This window comes from Sphaerodactylus townsendi, linkage group LG01, assembly GCF_021028975.2.
Source record: "Sphaerodactylus townsendi isolate TG3544 linkage group LG01, MPM_Stown_v2.3, whole genome shotgun sequence".
NCBI classification, from domain to species: Eukaryota; Metazoa; Chordata; class Lepidosauria; order Squamata; family Sphaerodactylidae; genus Sphaerodactylus; species Sphaerodactylus townsendi.
The window spans coordinates 89,579,022-89,595,636 of record NC_059425.1 but is presented as its reverse complement, the minus strand read 5'-3'; positions in this window follow the sequence as shown (position 1 = coordinate 89,595,636).

Sequence of the window (16,615 nt, the reverse complement as noted above, 5' to 3'; positions counted from 1 at the left end):
TAATCCTTGTAGTATTTAGAACTTCTGTGTCTTTCTCTCAACCTGAACACACATTTATCTAGTCCAGGGGTAGGGAACCTGCGGCTCTTCAGATGCTTCAGGGTCTGAAGGTTTATCAGTTTTCTCAGCATGGCCAATTACTACGCTGAAAGGGGCTGATGGGAATTGTAGTTCCTGAACATCTGGAGAGCCGCAGGTTCCCTACCCCTGATCTAGTCAATAAAGGGTAATGGAAGTCACCTAACAATACTTTCTTCTAACTCTGGCTGCCTGCCTCATTTCTTTCTTCATTTCAAGGTTACCTTCAGAGTTTTGCTCACATGGGTGATAGTATGTCCTCAGTGGTAAGTCATCTTTTGTGCCTCACATTTCTGCCCAGACTAATTGTATGAGTTCACTTGTCTGGTAACGCACCTTTCCGCTGAGAAAACGCACACTCTGTCAGGTTATGGGCCCAGAGTTTGGCGTTACACGAGAGTAAGGTAGTGCTGAGGAGTGTTGTTGGCGTGAAGAGCACGAGCTGTGAGTGGAACAAAGGCAGTCATGGCGTTTACAGCATCCAGTTTGCCTTTTGAGAGGCTGGACGGGTCGAACTACATGCCGTGGAGCTGTAAGATGAAGAGTTATCTTATCAGAGACGACCTGTGGAGCATTGTTGAGGTACCCCCTGCCGCTGGAGTTGCAGCCGAACGGAGAGCCGATGAAAGAGCAAGAGCTACCATCATCCTGGCAGTGGCTGACTCTCAGCTGGTATACTTGCAGAACGCCGCAAGTGCTCATGATGTCTGGGAGGTGTTAAAGAGGCTGTACCAGAGAGACACAGCGGGTTCCAAAGTCCTACTCACGCGTAAGCTGTACAACCTGAAGCTGAAGGCTGGTGAGTGTGTCTCAACTCACTTGCAGGCTATGCAGACTCTTTTCGCTGAATTGGAGAGCAGAGGGCTTGCATTCCAAGAGGCTCATAAATCTTATCTCCTACTTTCGTCCTTGGACAGTTCTTGGGAGCAGCTTGTTTTGAGTCTACAGAATGTGAAAGAAGACGAGCTTACTTTCGATTTCGTAACAACCAGTCTGCTGGAGTGGCAAAAACAGAAGGATTACCAGCGTGCTTGTCGCTCGGATGAATGTGCCGTAGAGAGCAGTTCTCGGCCTGTCGGTGTCCGAAGAGGAAGAGCCGTGCCGGAGTCTGTGAAATCCTTTGCTGTGCGTCGTTGCTACGTTTGCGGGTCAGACAAGCATCTAGCCCGAAATTGTGCAAGTTCTGGATCTAGCCAATTGAGGCAACAGAAGGGGAAATACAAAAAGAAGTCTTTTCCTGAGAAGCAAGTCAGAGATGAATCTGCTTTGCTGGTTACGTGTGCTGAAGATTCTAAGACTGTATCCTGGTTAATTGACTCTGCTTGTACTGAGCACATCGTAAATTCCAGGTCCCTGTTGGAAGACGTCAAAGAATCAACAGTTGCTCACGTAAGCCTTGCTGACGGCAGTCCAGTGGAAGTTAGTTTACAAGGAACTGCGTTTGTGCCTTCTTTAGGCAAATCTCTTAAAAATGTCCTGTTAGTGCAAAATCTGGATTTTTGTCTGCTATCAGTAGCTAGCCTAACTCATGATGGTTATAAAGTTGATTTTGTTGATGACAAGTGTTATGTGAAACTGAATGGCATTGTCTGTGCAAAGGGAAAGCTTGAGAATAAGTTGTACAAAATGATTCCCAAGAAAACAGGCAGTGAAGAACATGTTTCTTGTCTATCTAACCGTCCTATGCATGACAACTGTGTCCATGCTTTACACAGAGTATTAGGGCATTCCAGTTTTTCTACTTTGAGGCAACTTGCTAAAGTTTGTGATGTAAATGTTAAGCCTTGCCGCAAGTACCTTGACTGTGCAGTGTGCAGTAAAGCTAAAGTGAAAGCCTATCCCTCAACTACAGTCAGTCAAAGAAAAACAGATAAACCGTTTTCTCTTATTCATGTTGACCTAACTGGCCCGTTTTCACCCACACAAGGAGGTGCCAAGTATTTTATGGTGCTGGTGGATGATTTCAGTAGATATACTTATACTGTGTTGTTAAAAACCAAAGCTGAAGCTTTTGAAAAGTTTAAACAATGGGTGGCAATGATTGAACGTAACTTTCCTTATCGTGTTGCCAGATTACAATCTGATAGAGGAGGAGAATGGTTGAGCAATGATTTTCAACATTGGTTGGCTCAAAAAGGAATAATTCATAGAAAAACTAATCCTTTCTCGCCCTTTGAAAATGGGGTTTCTGAAAGAAAAATTTCTCATCTGCAAACCATGCGTGATTGTTTGTTAATGGATGCAAACTTGCCGTTTCATTTTTGGGGTGAAGCTGTCAGTACAGCTACCTATCTCATAAATAGATTGTGGAGTGTGACAATCAATGAAACACCCTATTGCATGCTTTTTGGTAAAGCGCCTTCTTTGAAGCATTTGAGAGTGTTTGGAAGTTTTGCAAATGTTCTCATTCCAAAAGAACAAAGAAGGAAGGGACAACCCAAATATCGCCATTTGAGGTTCATTGGCTACCAGCCAGAAACTAAAGCTTATAGGTTTTTTCTTTCTTATGGCCGTGTAGTAATTTCGAGAAGCGCTAATTTTGAAAGCCATGCGGGTTGGGAGCAAATCCATGCTAACACTGAGGTGTTTTTGCCCTTGTTGTCTGAGCAGCCAGCTGCTAGCAGCAGCAACCAGTCAGAACCGGTTCCTCCTTCGCCTATTCAAGGTCAGGCTCGCTCACCTCCTGTAAAAACGGAGACTGTAATAGAAGGGGAGGACGAGACTGAGTCAGAGCAAAATGGAACTGACATGCAAAGTCCAGTCGTTCCAAGAAGGTCTGAAAGACAAAATAAAGGTGTTCCTCCTGATAGATATGGGTTCACACAAACAGTTAGAGTGTGTCATACTTGGGTTGAACCAAAATCTTACAATGAAATGTTAACTAGAGATCCTGAAGAGCAGCAAAAATGGCAAGAAGCAATGCAAAAAGAATATGATTCTTTGCTTGAGCAGAAGGTTTTTGAGGAAGTAGAAAAGCCTCATGATCGCAAAATCATTGGTTCTAGATGGGTTTATAGGAGAAAAGCCTTACCTGATGAAAGTGTCATATATAAAGCACGTGTTGTTGCACAGGGCTACAGCCAAACCTATCTGCAAGATTTTGAAGAAACTTTTTCTCCTACAGCTAAAAGCGAATCTTTAAGGCTGTATCTTACCTTAGCTGTAAAGAATGGTTTGAAAGTGCGCCATTATGATTTTTCTACTGCTTACCTGAATGCTCCTTTAATTCAGGAGATTTATATGCAACCAATTCCTGGCTTTAAAACTAAACAACAGAACCAGGTGCTACTTCTGAAGAAGTCTTTATATGGGCTTCGTCAATCTGCAAGAAATTGGAATCAGTGCTTAAATGATTGTTTGTTAAACCTTGGTTTCAATAAAAGTGTTGCTGATCCATGTGTGTACACAAAAGGTTCAAATGACAACCAAATCATCTTGTTAGTGTACGTCGATGATTTATGTGTTGCAGCTAAAACTGATGAAGCAATTAATTCAGTTTATACTGAGCTAAGCAAGCATTTTAAAGTAAAAGATCTAGGATATCTAAAGTCCTATCTAGGTATTGAAATAGCTCACAATCCTGAAGGTGGTCTTGTGTTGCTACAATCCAAGAAAATAGGAGAGCTTGTAAAAACATGTGGTGTAACAGATGCTAAAACATTTGATACTCCTATGTCGGTTGATTTTCTTAAAACTGAATGTGATGTTTTATTTGACAAACCTGATCTCTATCGTTCTGTAATTGGAAGTCTTTTGTTTTTGAGTAATTGGACAAGATTAGATATTGCTTATGCAGTAAGCGTGTTAAGTAGAAGAGTTTCCAAACCAACACTACGTGACTGGCAATGTGTCAAAAGAGTTGTCAAATATTTGAAAGGAACAAGCAATAAAGGATTATTGATTTGTCCTGATGACAGTAACATCCTGTCAGCAGTAGCCGATAGCTCTTTTGCGGAAGAGAATGACAGAAGGTCATGTTCTGGGTTTTTAATTAAGTATGCAAACTCTGTCATTAGCTGGAAAGCTAGGAAACAGAACACAGTAGCATTGTCAACTGCGGAAGCTGAGTTCTGTTCACTTTCTGAAACTTGTTCAGAACTTTTATGGACACAACAACTGTTAACTGATCTGAATGCAATGTATGAAAAGCCTGTGAAAATCTTAGAAGATTCCCAAACATGCATTCATATGGCTAATATGGAAAGCTTGAAAGCAAGAACCAAATACATAGCAGTTAAATACCAAAATGTCAGGGAGTTAGTTCAAAAAGGTGACATTAAATTAGAGTATGTACCTACTGAACGTAACTGTGCAGACATCTTAACCAAAGCAGGTACTTTGCACAAGTACAGAAACCTATTACCTGAACTTGGTATTGTGACTGTATCCAATGTGTTGCATGATGTGTAATGTAACCATTTAGAATGTATTGTAAATGTTTTGTAAATAGATGATCTGTACCCAAGATGAGAAGGGGTGTCAGGGAATCAAAATAAAGAGGTGTGCATCTTGTGCACAGATCATGAAGATCTAGATGACAGCACCTGTCAGCCAGAGTCAGTTGGCAAAAGCCTGGTGTAACTGAATCAAACCAGTCTGATCTGGTGCTGTGGCCTTCAATGTGATTGGGCAGTGTTTGTATAATAGTAGAGCACTATCTGTGCACATGAGCTGTTAGGGTTATATGTTTGCTGCGAAGCATGCTGCCGGATTGTTCTCTGATATTCACTTGTATATAGCTTGCACCTGTGAGTAAAATTCCTTCTTTGAAGTGAAGCTACTGTGTGGTGGAGTTATTTGTCTGCTGTGCCAAGCCGTCTTCAACTGCACTTATCTTGTCTGGTAACGCACCTTTCCGCTGAGAAAACGCACACTCTGTCACAGCCATGCGGAAACGGCCTATCTTAAAAAGACCAAAGAACAGTATTTAAGACACTGAAACTGTAGCAATCGATGTTTTTTGTGTTGGCTTTATATCTTTTCTTTTACAGGATGTCCAATTGCATTTGCTTTCCATATACTGTGGGGAAGATACAAGTAACCTGGTGGGAATTTGCAATTAACAAGAAGTACCAACTGAAATTATGGAGGGAATTGTTTTAATTGCATCCCTCAAGCAACCTGTTCCTAAGCTGTTTTAAAGCACACATGATTCTGAGCGGTATGGCAGAATAATAAACCATCCATATCAAAGCAGGTGTGCTTCTGTTGCACTACAGACTGACTTGTAGAAAAATATTGTATAATTTGAGGAGAACAGGAAAAATGAAAGTTGGCACTGTAATCCTAAGGAATCACTATTATTATTGCATGTGCAGTTATAATGGCAATTGTGCCACAGATAAACCATCTTTCCTAATCATCAATGTCTTGTATCTTATCTGCTTTGGTGTCTGTGTATTTGTTTTCTTTTTTTACTACTGGGGGCATAGACTTAGCTTTTACCTCAACTCATGTCCCCAGACTGCAAAGCAGATAAGCTGTCATAGCAAGCTTCTGCTTTTGTTTTTCTCTATTCTCATTCTGCAACCCAGCCAACTAGTGTAAGCAAAGACTTTACCATGCAAAGCCTACCTATCCCTAGGGTGGAGGCAAATGTAACTTAAATCTCTGCTGCTATCCCTTCTGAGTCTATACTGACATGCCTGTTTCATCCCAGAGATCAAGATAGATCACATCAATGTGGATATAAAAACCAGGAAGTGTGTCAGGCTGGAGCCTGGCATACATCAGGACTACACCAAGGGGTGGGGAGAGATGGATATGGTGATAGAAAGTTACTTTCGCTTTTGGCTAGTGTAACAAAGTAGATGTGTCTGGGGCCAGGTGGCGGCTTTATCTCTGTACTGCTGACCTTGAGTCTATCTTGCATTCCTTTCTATAGAGCTCTGGGCAGTGTGGAATGGAGGTGTGGAATTGGGAGGGGGGAAGGAAGTTTGATATACTTGGGTTATTCCAGACAGTTCTCAGAACTGGCTTCTTTCCTCTGGCCAACTGATGTCTATCAATAAAGGGTTCTAAACCCAGAGTTGCAGTCTGAATTGGTCCATAGAACCGGGGCTTGACAAAGTGCTTTAATGGCTATTCAGATGGTACAATGACTTGTGACTGAAAATGACAATCAGAACAATCATGAGGTGAGGACATTGGCAACCTGTTCTTGTTGGATGACATTCCTGTCAGACAGATGTATTCTTAGCCACTCTATCTCTCCCCATTATCTGAATGTTTCATGCATTGTTAAACTAAAACAGAAACACGGCCATTGACAATATTCTTGCATTATTTCTGAATGTTATTTAGTCCTATTTCATTGTTTGCTGGATGTTTTAATGTTTTATACTGTCTTATGAATTATACAGAGAGCGAGAAAGACTGAGGCCCCTTCCGCACATGCAGAATAATGCACTTTCAATCCACTTTCACTTTGGTTTACAAGTGATATATATCAGTATATCCAGTATATCCAGATCCAGTATATCCAGATCTAAAAAATACCATGGGGGGGTGTTTTGGTTTTGTTTTACTGTACAACCCTATCTTAGGCCAGTTCTGCACAGCAAATGTATAACGGGTTGTAGTCTTGATAAAGGAACCCATTTTCCTGTTTGCCTATTCACATCCATCCCATGCAGGCAGTGACTGGAGCCCATGGAAACAATCCAGGTTGCTGTCACACCTTTGCATGGAGATGCTTCTCTTTTTTATTTCCAGCAAAACATGTATAACTATGCAGGCATGCAGAGATGAACCCTCACAATATGACTGCATAGCTCCTCAGATGCAACCTGCAAATTTGTTAAAAAGGTAAAGGGGCCTCCCTGGAAAGACTGGGCAATGGCAGGTGGCTTCTCCCTCACCATGGAGGATGGGAGGCAAATAAAGCACCTCCTGCCTGACCGTTTGCTCCAATACTGGGTTGGAGCTGTCCCCTGTTGCAATTTTCCCTGTCCCCTGTTGCAATGACATCCCAGTTGAGTCTAGTGCCGTTATTTCAAAAAGAGCCTGTCACTGTCTCAGGACATATTTGTGGAGAATGCAGTTGCAGGGACCCAAAACACTCTTGGGCAAAATGCTTTTCTCTTTGGCAAAATGCTAATGGATCAGGACCCAAAACCCTCTGATTAATCACTGAGGAGTCTGATAGGCAAGTTTTGACTTCATTCTCTAAGTGTAAAGGAATTCATCACAGCCATACTCCTACTGGCTCCCTTGTCTTTAATGTAATGGACTAAGACTTGCTCATTGATTCAGACAGACACAGAAAGAAGGGAAGCTAGTCCAGGCCACAACACAGACAAAGGGAAGAAACCAAAAAGGAGGATTTTGGACAGTCATTGCCACAGTGCTGCTGTTCCCTTCCAGAGTCTTCTGTTATTCCATGACAGCATGTGTTCTCCTGAACTCCCTTTAATTCATGTCTATTAACACAGCCTTTGAAATGTTGTTGATCATAAAAATAAACTTTCTGTTACCACAGTGGTACTATTCGTTGCCTAAATATGTCCTTAAAAATGGTATTCTCATCATCTCTGAATCATTTGCAGGCTGAATTGTTCCTGGTTTGTCCTGTAGTAGTTGTAATATAGTCGAACACAGGTAGGTGAAGAAACGTACCAGGCTGCTAGTAATCTTGTGGGGGACTACAGTTTCAGAAGGCCTTAATGGACTGATTGGGGAGGGGGAACCATATGTGGCCTTTTGGTATGAAAAATAGCATGTATACATTGGCTGGCATAGATGTGTCATGACTATTTGTATTCTTTATAGGAGCTGAAGATGGAACAGAGAGAAATTCTCTGGTTACTAGCAGTAATCTTTACCCCAATCTGATTTCATTAGTTTTGGAAAATGGACCTCCCAAGGATTCTTTGTTTTAAAATAAACCACCCGCAATGGGAGTTCTTGGCAAACTCTCTGAATATCTGAACTTATCCAGGCAGCTGCTTTTCATTTGACATTTGATCTGATTGGGGGTGGGGGTGGGGGGTGGGCATATGAAGTGGCTGCAGGATACAGCTCAGCTCCATTGCTCATTATTCCAATCCTACCTCTATCCTAAAGGAACAGCAAGGATCAGGATAACCACATTATTACCTGTGCAGGTAACCACATTATTACCTGTGCAGCAGGTAAACCTGCATCCTCAGGGTCTTCTGTGTAGGGAGAAAAGAAAGGAATTCACTAGCCAAAGAAAACCCAATAGGAGAGAGCAACAGAATCCCAAATGGAACAAAACTTGAGAATATTGCTAGGCAGGACTGCTGTCACTTCTGGTTTTCCTGGAAGTGATGTCAATCCTCTTTAGGATACACTGAAAACACTATGGTTTTACCATATATATTCCAGCAATGGAATGAGAGAGGTCTATTACAAGTAGATCTGTTTAGGATTGCTCCCATAAATACTCTCTAGGGCAGTGGTTCTCAACCTTCCTGATGCCGTGATCCTTTAATACAGTTCCTCATGCTGTGGTGACCCCCAGCCCTAATATTTATCCATTTTACAGATGGAGAACACTGATGCAGAGAGTCTTAAGAGCCCTCTTGAAAGGATACCGTTCCAGCTGAGGTAAGAGCCTGGGGTTGAGAACCACTGCTCTAGGGGTTAGTATAAAATGCAAAATTGAGACTGCATCACCAGACTTAGGCCTGTTCTGCATAAAGACCGGTGTGGGGCCGGTAAAAATGCTGTTGTGGAGGAGGACTTGGCACAGCAGCCGCAGCTGGAGCGAAGCCACAACGGCCCACCTCCCCCACAATGACACTTTTCTGAGTCTTTTGAAAAATGGCAGAGTCCACCCAGTGCCGAGTGAACGGCACCGGGTGGATGCTGCTGCTTCCCCCACGCCGCTTTCTTTTCCCTCTTACCTTCTCCCACTGCCTGGAGGCATTGCCATGGTCATGGGGGTATGTTTTCTGGCCTCTGCAGAGTGACGGCAGCTGGGAGAAGGTAAGAGGGGACTTGAAGTGGTGGGCCCCATGTGAAGGTGGCCCCATGGGCTGCTGGGGCACCGACGCCATTTGCAGGACAGCATGCGAACAGCCCCGGGGAGTGCACCAGCATCAAATATGCCAGTTCACTGCTGCTCCTGTGGCCCATGCAGAATGGGCCTTAGTCTCTATGCCCTCTTCTCTGGCCATCCAGTGAACCAGTTGGCAGCTGAATGAAACAAGTTGCTAAACTGGATGGACTGGTGGTCTGATCTAGCAGGGATCCTTTTATAGTGGGTTAATGAAAACCAAGAGATCTTTCTATTGCCTAAGCAACTGATTCCCAGGGCACACTAATATGTGGTGAGAAGTTGTTAGTGAACTCCACCCAGACACAGGATGTCTCCAGGCAGGAAGCAATCAAATGGATTAAAATGCCAGTCAACTACTATGCAGATGCCCTCACTAACTGAGTTTGCAACTTCATTGTTTCTTACACATACTAAAATGGATGGATTCCACTCAACACATGCAAATCACACTTGCTAATTGCACCTTTTACACTTGTTAACCAATGCAGATGGTTCTTTCTCCCACCCTGGACATTCCACAGGTATATATACTCCACTTGCTTTACTACTATCAGATCCTCTGAAGATGCCAGCCACAGATGCAGGTGAAATGTCAGGAGAAAATGCCACTGGAATACGGCCATACAGCCTGGAAACTCCACAACACCTCAGTGATTCCAGCCATGAACGGCTTCAGCAATACAATGCTGCTCTTTTTTTTTTAAAAAAAAAAATCTCCCTCTGCTTAGAGTGGTAGCAGGCAACACGGCTGCCAGTTGAATACCTCCTTCCATAGTGGAGGGGCTGGCAGCTGTTCTAAAGAAGATGGCTATTTGTTAAAACTATCCCTGTGGTATCAGGAAGTGGAGGCATCCAAGCAAAGCTACCACATGCTCAGTGCAACTATATATGTGAGGAGAACATTTAGTTACAGTTATTGTAAGCAGGAATTAATATTTGATTTCCTATAGCAGTGATTCCCAACCTGGTGTGCACATCAGAGCATTTGGAGTACAATGGGGTATAATGGGTCTGCTAATATGGGGCTACAGTTTTAGGGAAATGAGGTGTCAAGAGGTACACAAGTGAAAAATGGTTGGGAACTAGAGTCCTACAAGTTTGTCCTCAGTTGTTTGAACAGAAGTGACCAATTCTCTAGCAGCCTCTTGGGGGAAAAGGCAGCCTTTCATCAGAATACACAAATACAGCATCATATACATAATGTAATTCAAATTCATTTGCGACACAAATAGGCTCCCACCAAACTATCAAGAGACATACCCTTCACAAATTATTTCACAAATTATTTCACTTATCCTAAGTTTAATAACTGAAAATATATTACTTTCTGAAGTATAGATGTTTCTTGTATACTCAGTCATAATAATATTTTTTCTATAATTCATCTGTAGCTTCTCTCTTCTCCTCTACTCCTTGAAGCTTGTCAACATTGATTTATTCTTATATATATTTTCAAAATAGTTTGCTAACTGTGAACATTCATCCTTAAATTTGGGTAACATTCTTTCACTACTAATTTTTGTTAATTTTGCCATTTGGGCAAACTCAGCTATTTTAATATGTCATTCCCTGACAGTCGGGAATTCACCTAATCTCCATTTTCATGCCCAAACAATTCTAGCAACCAATGATAAATACCAGAAGACTTCACCAACTAGTTTCTTCAACTTCTTGCCTATGAAACCCAACAAATATAATCCAGGTTTGAATTGTATTTTCAATTTTAAAAAGTTCTGAATTTCATTACGTACACTTTGCCAGAATGTTTTTGCTTTTTTACACAACCACCACACGTGATATAAAGTCCCTTTATTTTTTTACCCTTTCAACATTTATCTGAAGGTCCCTGATCCATTTTTGACAATTTCTGTGGGATCATATATAATACATTTATAGACATTTTCTCTAAAATTATAACTAGCCATGAACTTTAGTCCTTTTTTCCAAGTGTATTCCCCATGTTCCAATGGTATATTATAAACTAAATTCATTGCCCATTTTATCATGAACTCTTTAACTGTCTCAATTTTTGTATCTGAGTTCAACAGCAGATTATAGATTTTACTTCGAAAGTGATCTTCATTTTTTGCATTATTGTTTTTCAAAATTTGCTCTAGTTCGAATCCTGTCTCTCTTATCTCTTTCTAATCTATCTTTCAGTTGATTGTACATCCATTTATGTTATATTTTGAATGTTAATAAGTTACTGATTAATTGTAAGGTGTTGATTAACTGTAACTGCATTTTTTAAGACGAATCAATAAAACCATCTGTCTGTCTGTCTGTCTGTCTGTCTGTCCGTCAAACATACAATTTCATTCACTTTCCCAAATACATGCAATCCTCCTCATATTTCTGCAAGTAGCGGCAGGAAGAAACAAGTAACAAGAGAGAGAGAAAAAAGAGAGATGTACAGCTGGTCTAAGGTGACTGATGGCTACATTCCAGACTGAGGGAAGAAATCACATACTTCGATGTGTGTGGTATTTTCTCCTCTCTCTTTGTGTTCACATACAAATGAAATACACTGTCAAATGTATAATTTGAAGGTGGAGATATTCCATAGCTTATCATTCCATTGGTGCCTTCCTGGAAATTGCATGCTGCAGAAGAGTTGCATTTCCGCAGTCTTTATGCAGACTGCTACCTATATTCTGTAGGGCAGAACAAATTGAGATGTGGAAATCCTGCCAGTTGCATGTTTGGAAAGGAGCATGGATTCAACCCCTCTCTTCTCCCAACTTTTTCTGGACAATGGAGGTCCACCCAGGACTGCCCAGCAATCCCTGCTGATCAGTGGGACTTTAGCTTTTTTCTAAAAGACAAAGTGAACACACCCACCGTTGGCTGTTCCACATATAATAGAACTGTTAAGTATTTCCTGCATGAAAAAAAAATCCAAGTTGGAAATAGCACAAAATCTACAGGTAGAATTATTTTACAATGATATTTCTCCTGACAAAGCAGTTTCTTAGTGGAATGGGCTTTCTTAGGAGGTGGTGGGCTCTTGTTCTTTGGAGGTTTTAAAGCATAGGTTAGATGGCCATCTGACAGCAAGGCTGATTCTGTGAATTTATGCAAATCACGAGAGGGAGGGCAGGAAGGGATGAATAAGTGCTCAGCTCTCACAGCCCTTTCTTACAAGGCCCAGGGCAATATCTCTCACCATTTTGGTGTCAGAAAGGAATTTTCTTCCAGGCAAGATTAACCATGGATCCTGGAGGTTTTTTGCCTTCCTCCAGGTATAGAGCAGGGATTGCTGATGTGTATGGGGCGGAGGTGGGGGGAGATTGCTGTGAATTTCCTGCATTGTGTACAGGGTTGGAATAGATGAGATCCCTTCCAACCCTATGTTTCTATATTACCATTCTTGTAAAGAGCCTCCTTTCCTCCATCTCATTCTCACAACATTCCTGTGATGTAGCTGAGAGAGAGCGATTAGCCAAAGCTCCCCCTATGAGCTTTGTTGTGTGCACTGAAAGTCACTGCCAAGCAAAGTGTATGATGTGCATGCTATAGATAGCTTTCCTTCTCCTTGATATCCTCACAAGAAACCTATCATGAAGGTTAAGGTAAGAGGCAGTTTAGCTGGCTAAACTTAACATGCAAACTTCATAGCTGAGTGGGACACAGAAGCAGGGTGTCCCTTGTCCTAGTCTAACACTCTGACCACAACACCACATTGATAACTTCACATATGCAGGCATTACAATATGCTATCTGGGAAACTGTATTCAGTATTCCTTTTGCATATTTTAATTGAAGTAGCAAATACATGGCAATTGTCATGCAGGTTTCCCACTATTTCATTTGCAGAAGTGTGCTCTATGTGAAACATATAATCGATGAAGTGACCCTTTGCAGATATGAATGTTATTGTTACGTGGTTAAATTATTGAGAGTGTTTTGTTCTTTTCTTTTTTAAAAAACTACTTAAGCACAGTCCAGCTAAGCCATTCATAAGATTTACAGCACTTGCTCCCTATCACCACTAGAGGGCAAATGTTTCCTGTCAAACAGAGACCCTATCTGGAGGTCGATCTGCTGAGGTGCCCTCTGCCCAGGTGCAAGCCCTGTGGCAGGTGTTTTGGATTATGCTGAAATAAAATGCTTGGACCAGTGTGAGCAAACACACTTTCCCTGGCTCTATTGCTGTGGGCTTCTTTTGTGTTGCCAGATTGAAAGCCTCTCCCTCCAGCCCCAGCTAAACGAAAACCAGATGGTACCTCCCAAAGTGAACAAATGAGCCTTTCTTCAGGAATAGAAGAATAGTCCACATGAAATGTTGTGTGTGTGTGTGTGTGTGTGTGTGTGTGGTTTTTTAAAATCTCAACTACAAAAGCAAGAAGAGAAATGGGGCAGAACTGGATTGTGGAAAGGATTTCTTCCTCCAAAGGGAGAATACTAACAAGAAGATAACAAGGTCATAGTAACAAGAAGATGCATTGGAAAGGAATACAGGCAGGAAGGTAGAGCTGTCTGTAGTGGAATGTAATGAAATGCACACCTCTGTTCTGCTGGTTCTTCAGATTTCACTTTATCTATTGTAAAATGTTTTCAGAAGGATTACTTTGGGGTGGAAAGTATCATGCACTTTTTGGAAACTTTCAGAACAAGAGGTATAAAATAATCCCCAAGTCTTTGCTCAAAGCAAAACTTCATATTTTGTAACAGTGTAATGGGACTCGTATATTCCCTGATAGTTATACATGTTTTGGATTATGCCAGAAGAGAAATGAATTTTGGCATGGGGAGTGGGGACACATAGTTAATGCATCCTACAGCACTGAGGAAATCTGTTGTGAAGTTAAGGCACAATCTTTCTTCATAAGTGGGCACAATGTTCACAACGGAGCCCTGCATTGTTCCTTTGAGACCTGCATTTCCTTAACCACCTTCAGTCCAATGTGCACAGAGATGTGTGCACAAAAGCAGCTGACTGAATGAGAGGTCAGTTCTGGCTTTCCATACTCCTGGTCCAGCTGTGCCTCACAACATGGGGGGGAGGGGCGGATTATCTCACATGTTCACATATTCACATTCACATATAAGGTACAGATATGTCCAATGATAATATTTTTGTATGTACTATTTGTGGGGGGAGGGTCATCCTACATTCAGGTTGCCTTCCTTTTGAGTAAAGAAAAAATATTAAAAGAAAATGAATAAGCACATTTTGGGTTTTCAAACAAATTGGATCAAAAATTACTAAAAACAGAAGGTCACACTGCCTTTTACAGCAACGATGTTTATTACCAGGACTCTTCATTCTAGAAAATTGTTAGGTCTCACAACCTTAAGCCAATAAACAGACTCTGAAGTATTGATCAGAAGCGTTTATTGAATAAGCATTGAAACACCACACTTGGCAAAGCCAGTTCTGATGAAACTGGCAATCCCGGTCCCCTTTATTCCCCATGGAGAACACCCCTCCCATTTTCCCAAGAGCTTGTGAAAAACTTTGGAGCTAAGGTGCCCCAAGGTCAGTGGCAGGTAGCAAGAGAAAGCCTTCCTGCCCTACAAGATAACGGATGTAACACAGTTCACATGGGACAGGAGTACCAGTGGAAACCTAGTTGTCTACAAAGCATGTGAAGTCATAAAGTAAAGATCAAGAGAAGAATGCACAGATGGCAATGGATACATATTGCCCCACATTGCCCTCAAAGGTCCCTCCATTCATCGGAGGGGAACCTTTTGATGATCCCCGGCCCAAGAGACATCCAACTGGTTTCCACAAGAGCCAGGGCTTTTATAGGCCTGGCTCCAGCCTGGTGGAACAAGCTGCCAGGTGAGGTCAGGGCCCTGTGGAGCTACCACAATTCCGTAGGGCCTGCAAGACCTGGTTGTTCCACCAGGCTTTTCCATCTAGCCAGCCGGATTGAAATATCATCTCCTTTTGGCCTCCGGGGGATGGGGGAGAAGTGGTGACAGGGATTTGTAATATCTGTAGCCATCTGTTGCTATTTTTTAGGCGATTTTAAACTGTTTTTAATATTTGTATTTCTATTATAATGGTTTTATTGATTGTATATTTTTGTGTTGTGACCCACCCTGAACCCTGCGGGGACAGGGCAGGACACAAATGTAATAATAAATCAATAAATAAATAAATAAATATAGTAGGTTCATTACACCTCTTTCTGGCGGCAGACGCCGACAGTATTTTGGCAGTTGCACAGGTCACGGAATGTATCTCAAACACCCAGATAGCATCCCCCTGTCAAAAATGCTCACTGTGACATGATCTGACTGTTATGATAGAACTCATAATTTCAAGTTGTTCCCTTATTTTAGTCCAATGTGTTACTCTGAAGACCTTCCTTGAGGCCACCTGTTCAAGTAGGGAGCTCAGTTAGTGAGTGGGTTGGCATGGACCTGTTTGAGTTGCTCCTTTGAACTACGGTCGATTCTGCACTTGCGTTATCAACCTAAGTCCGAGCTGGGTTCGACCTAAGTGCTCCGCACAACCACTGGGATCGACGTGGGTTTGTACCAGCTTCGCCCCATGTAATGGTCAAATTTCCAACTCCAGTTGGGAACTACTACTTTTTCAGGGAACCACGCTCGAACTCAGCTCGATTCCAGTAAAGTGTGGAATCTCTGATGCCAGGAGTCCCCCCATTCAGCCAATCACATTTGGAAATTGTTTAGGGCATCAATGTCGTGCAGCTGGAGAACATACATGAAAATCGGCGCCTAATTTACCCCCCCCCTCTTCTTTCTTGCGTTCAAAGCCATGGCTGGTCGCACAAACGGCGCACAATTTCTCGGCGGTACCAATGTAAGCGGCCAATAAAAAAATGCCACCTTCATCCCTCCATTCCTGTGGCAGTTTTTTTTTCAGGTGTGGGAATAGATGGAACATGGCCATAGAACAGTAGCCAATCGGAATGGAGCGGCGAAGAGGCACAGGATGATTCCGCCCTCCGAGCTGGGATCGAGCTGGTTGCAGTGGGGAACAACAATGGCTTCCACCTAGGTTAGTACCCTTCTCAGGGAACTGGGTCGAACCTATTTTACTCGTGTGTGGAATCTACATTATGGGACACTAGATGTCAGTGTCAGCTAGCACAAATAGCTCTGTATTGCAAGCATGAATGGGGAATTTTTAATGTTGTTTTAATCCTTCCAATTTCATTCCAATGAGAAGAAGAGCTCTAGAGACATGAGGCCAGGACATGTCTCTAATGACCAGTGGAAATCGCTCTTATGAAAGTTCTCAGTCTTGCCTGCTTTGTCTTGCTTAGCTAGAAAGCAAGTTTGCTTTCCAAAATAAACAGTAGACAAGGCAACCACATATTTGGATATGTGCAGAAGGATGCATGGCAGAAACAAGCCATTAGTTAGAAAAGGACTGATCTGGCCTTCCTTGATGTTATCATTCAAAAGACATACAATAACAATTTCACTTTCACATAGCACTGTAAAATTTTTAACAGGTAATCTTACAGGCTACTGCTGGTAGCATTGTGATGCTGAAATCCTCATACAGTGCTGGATACCTGTATG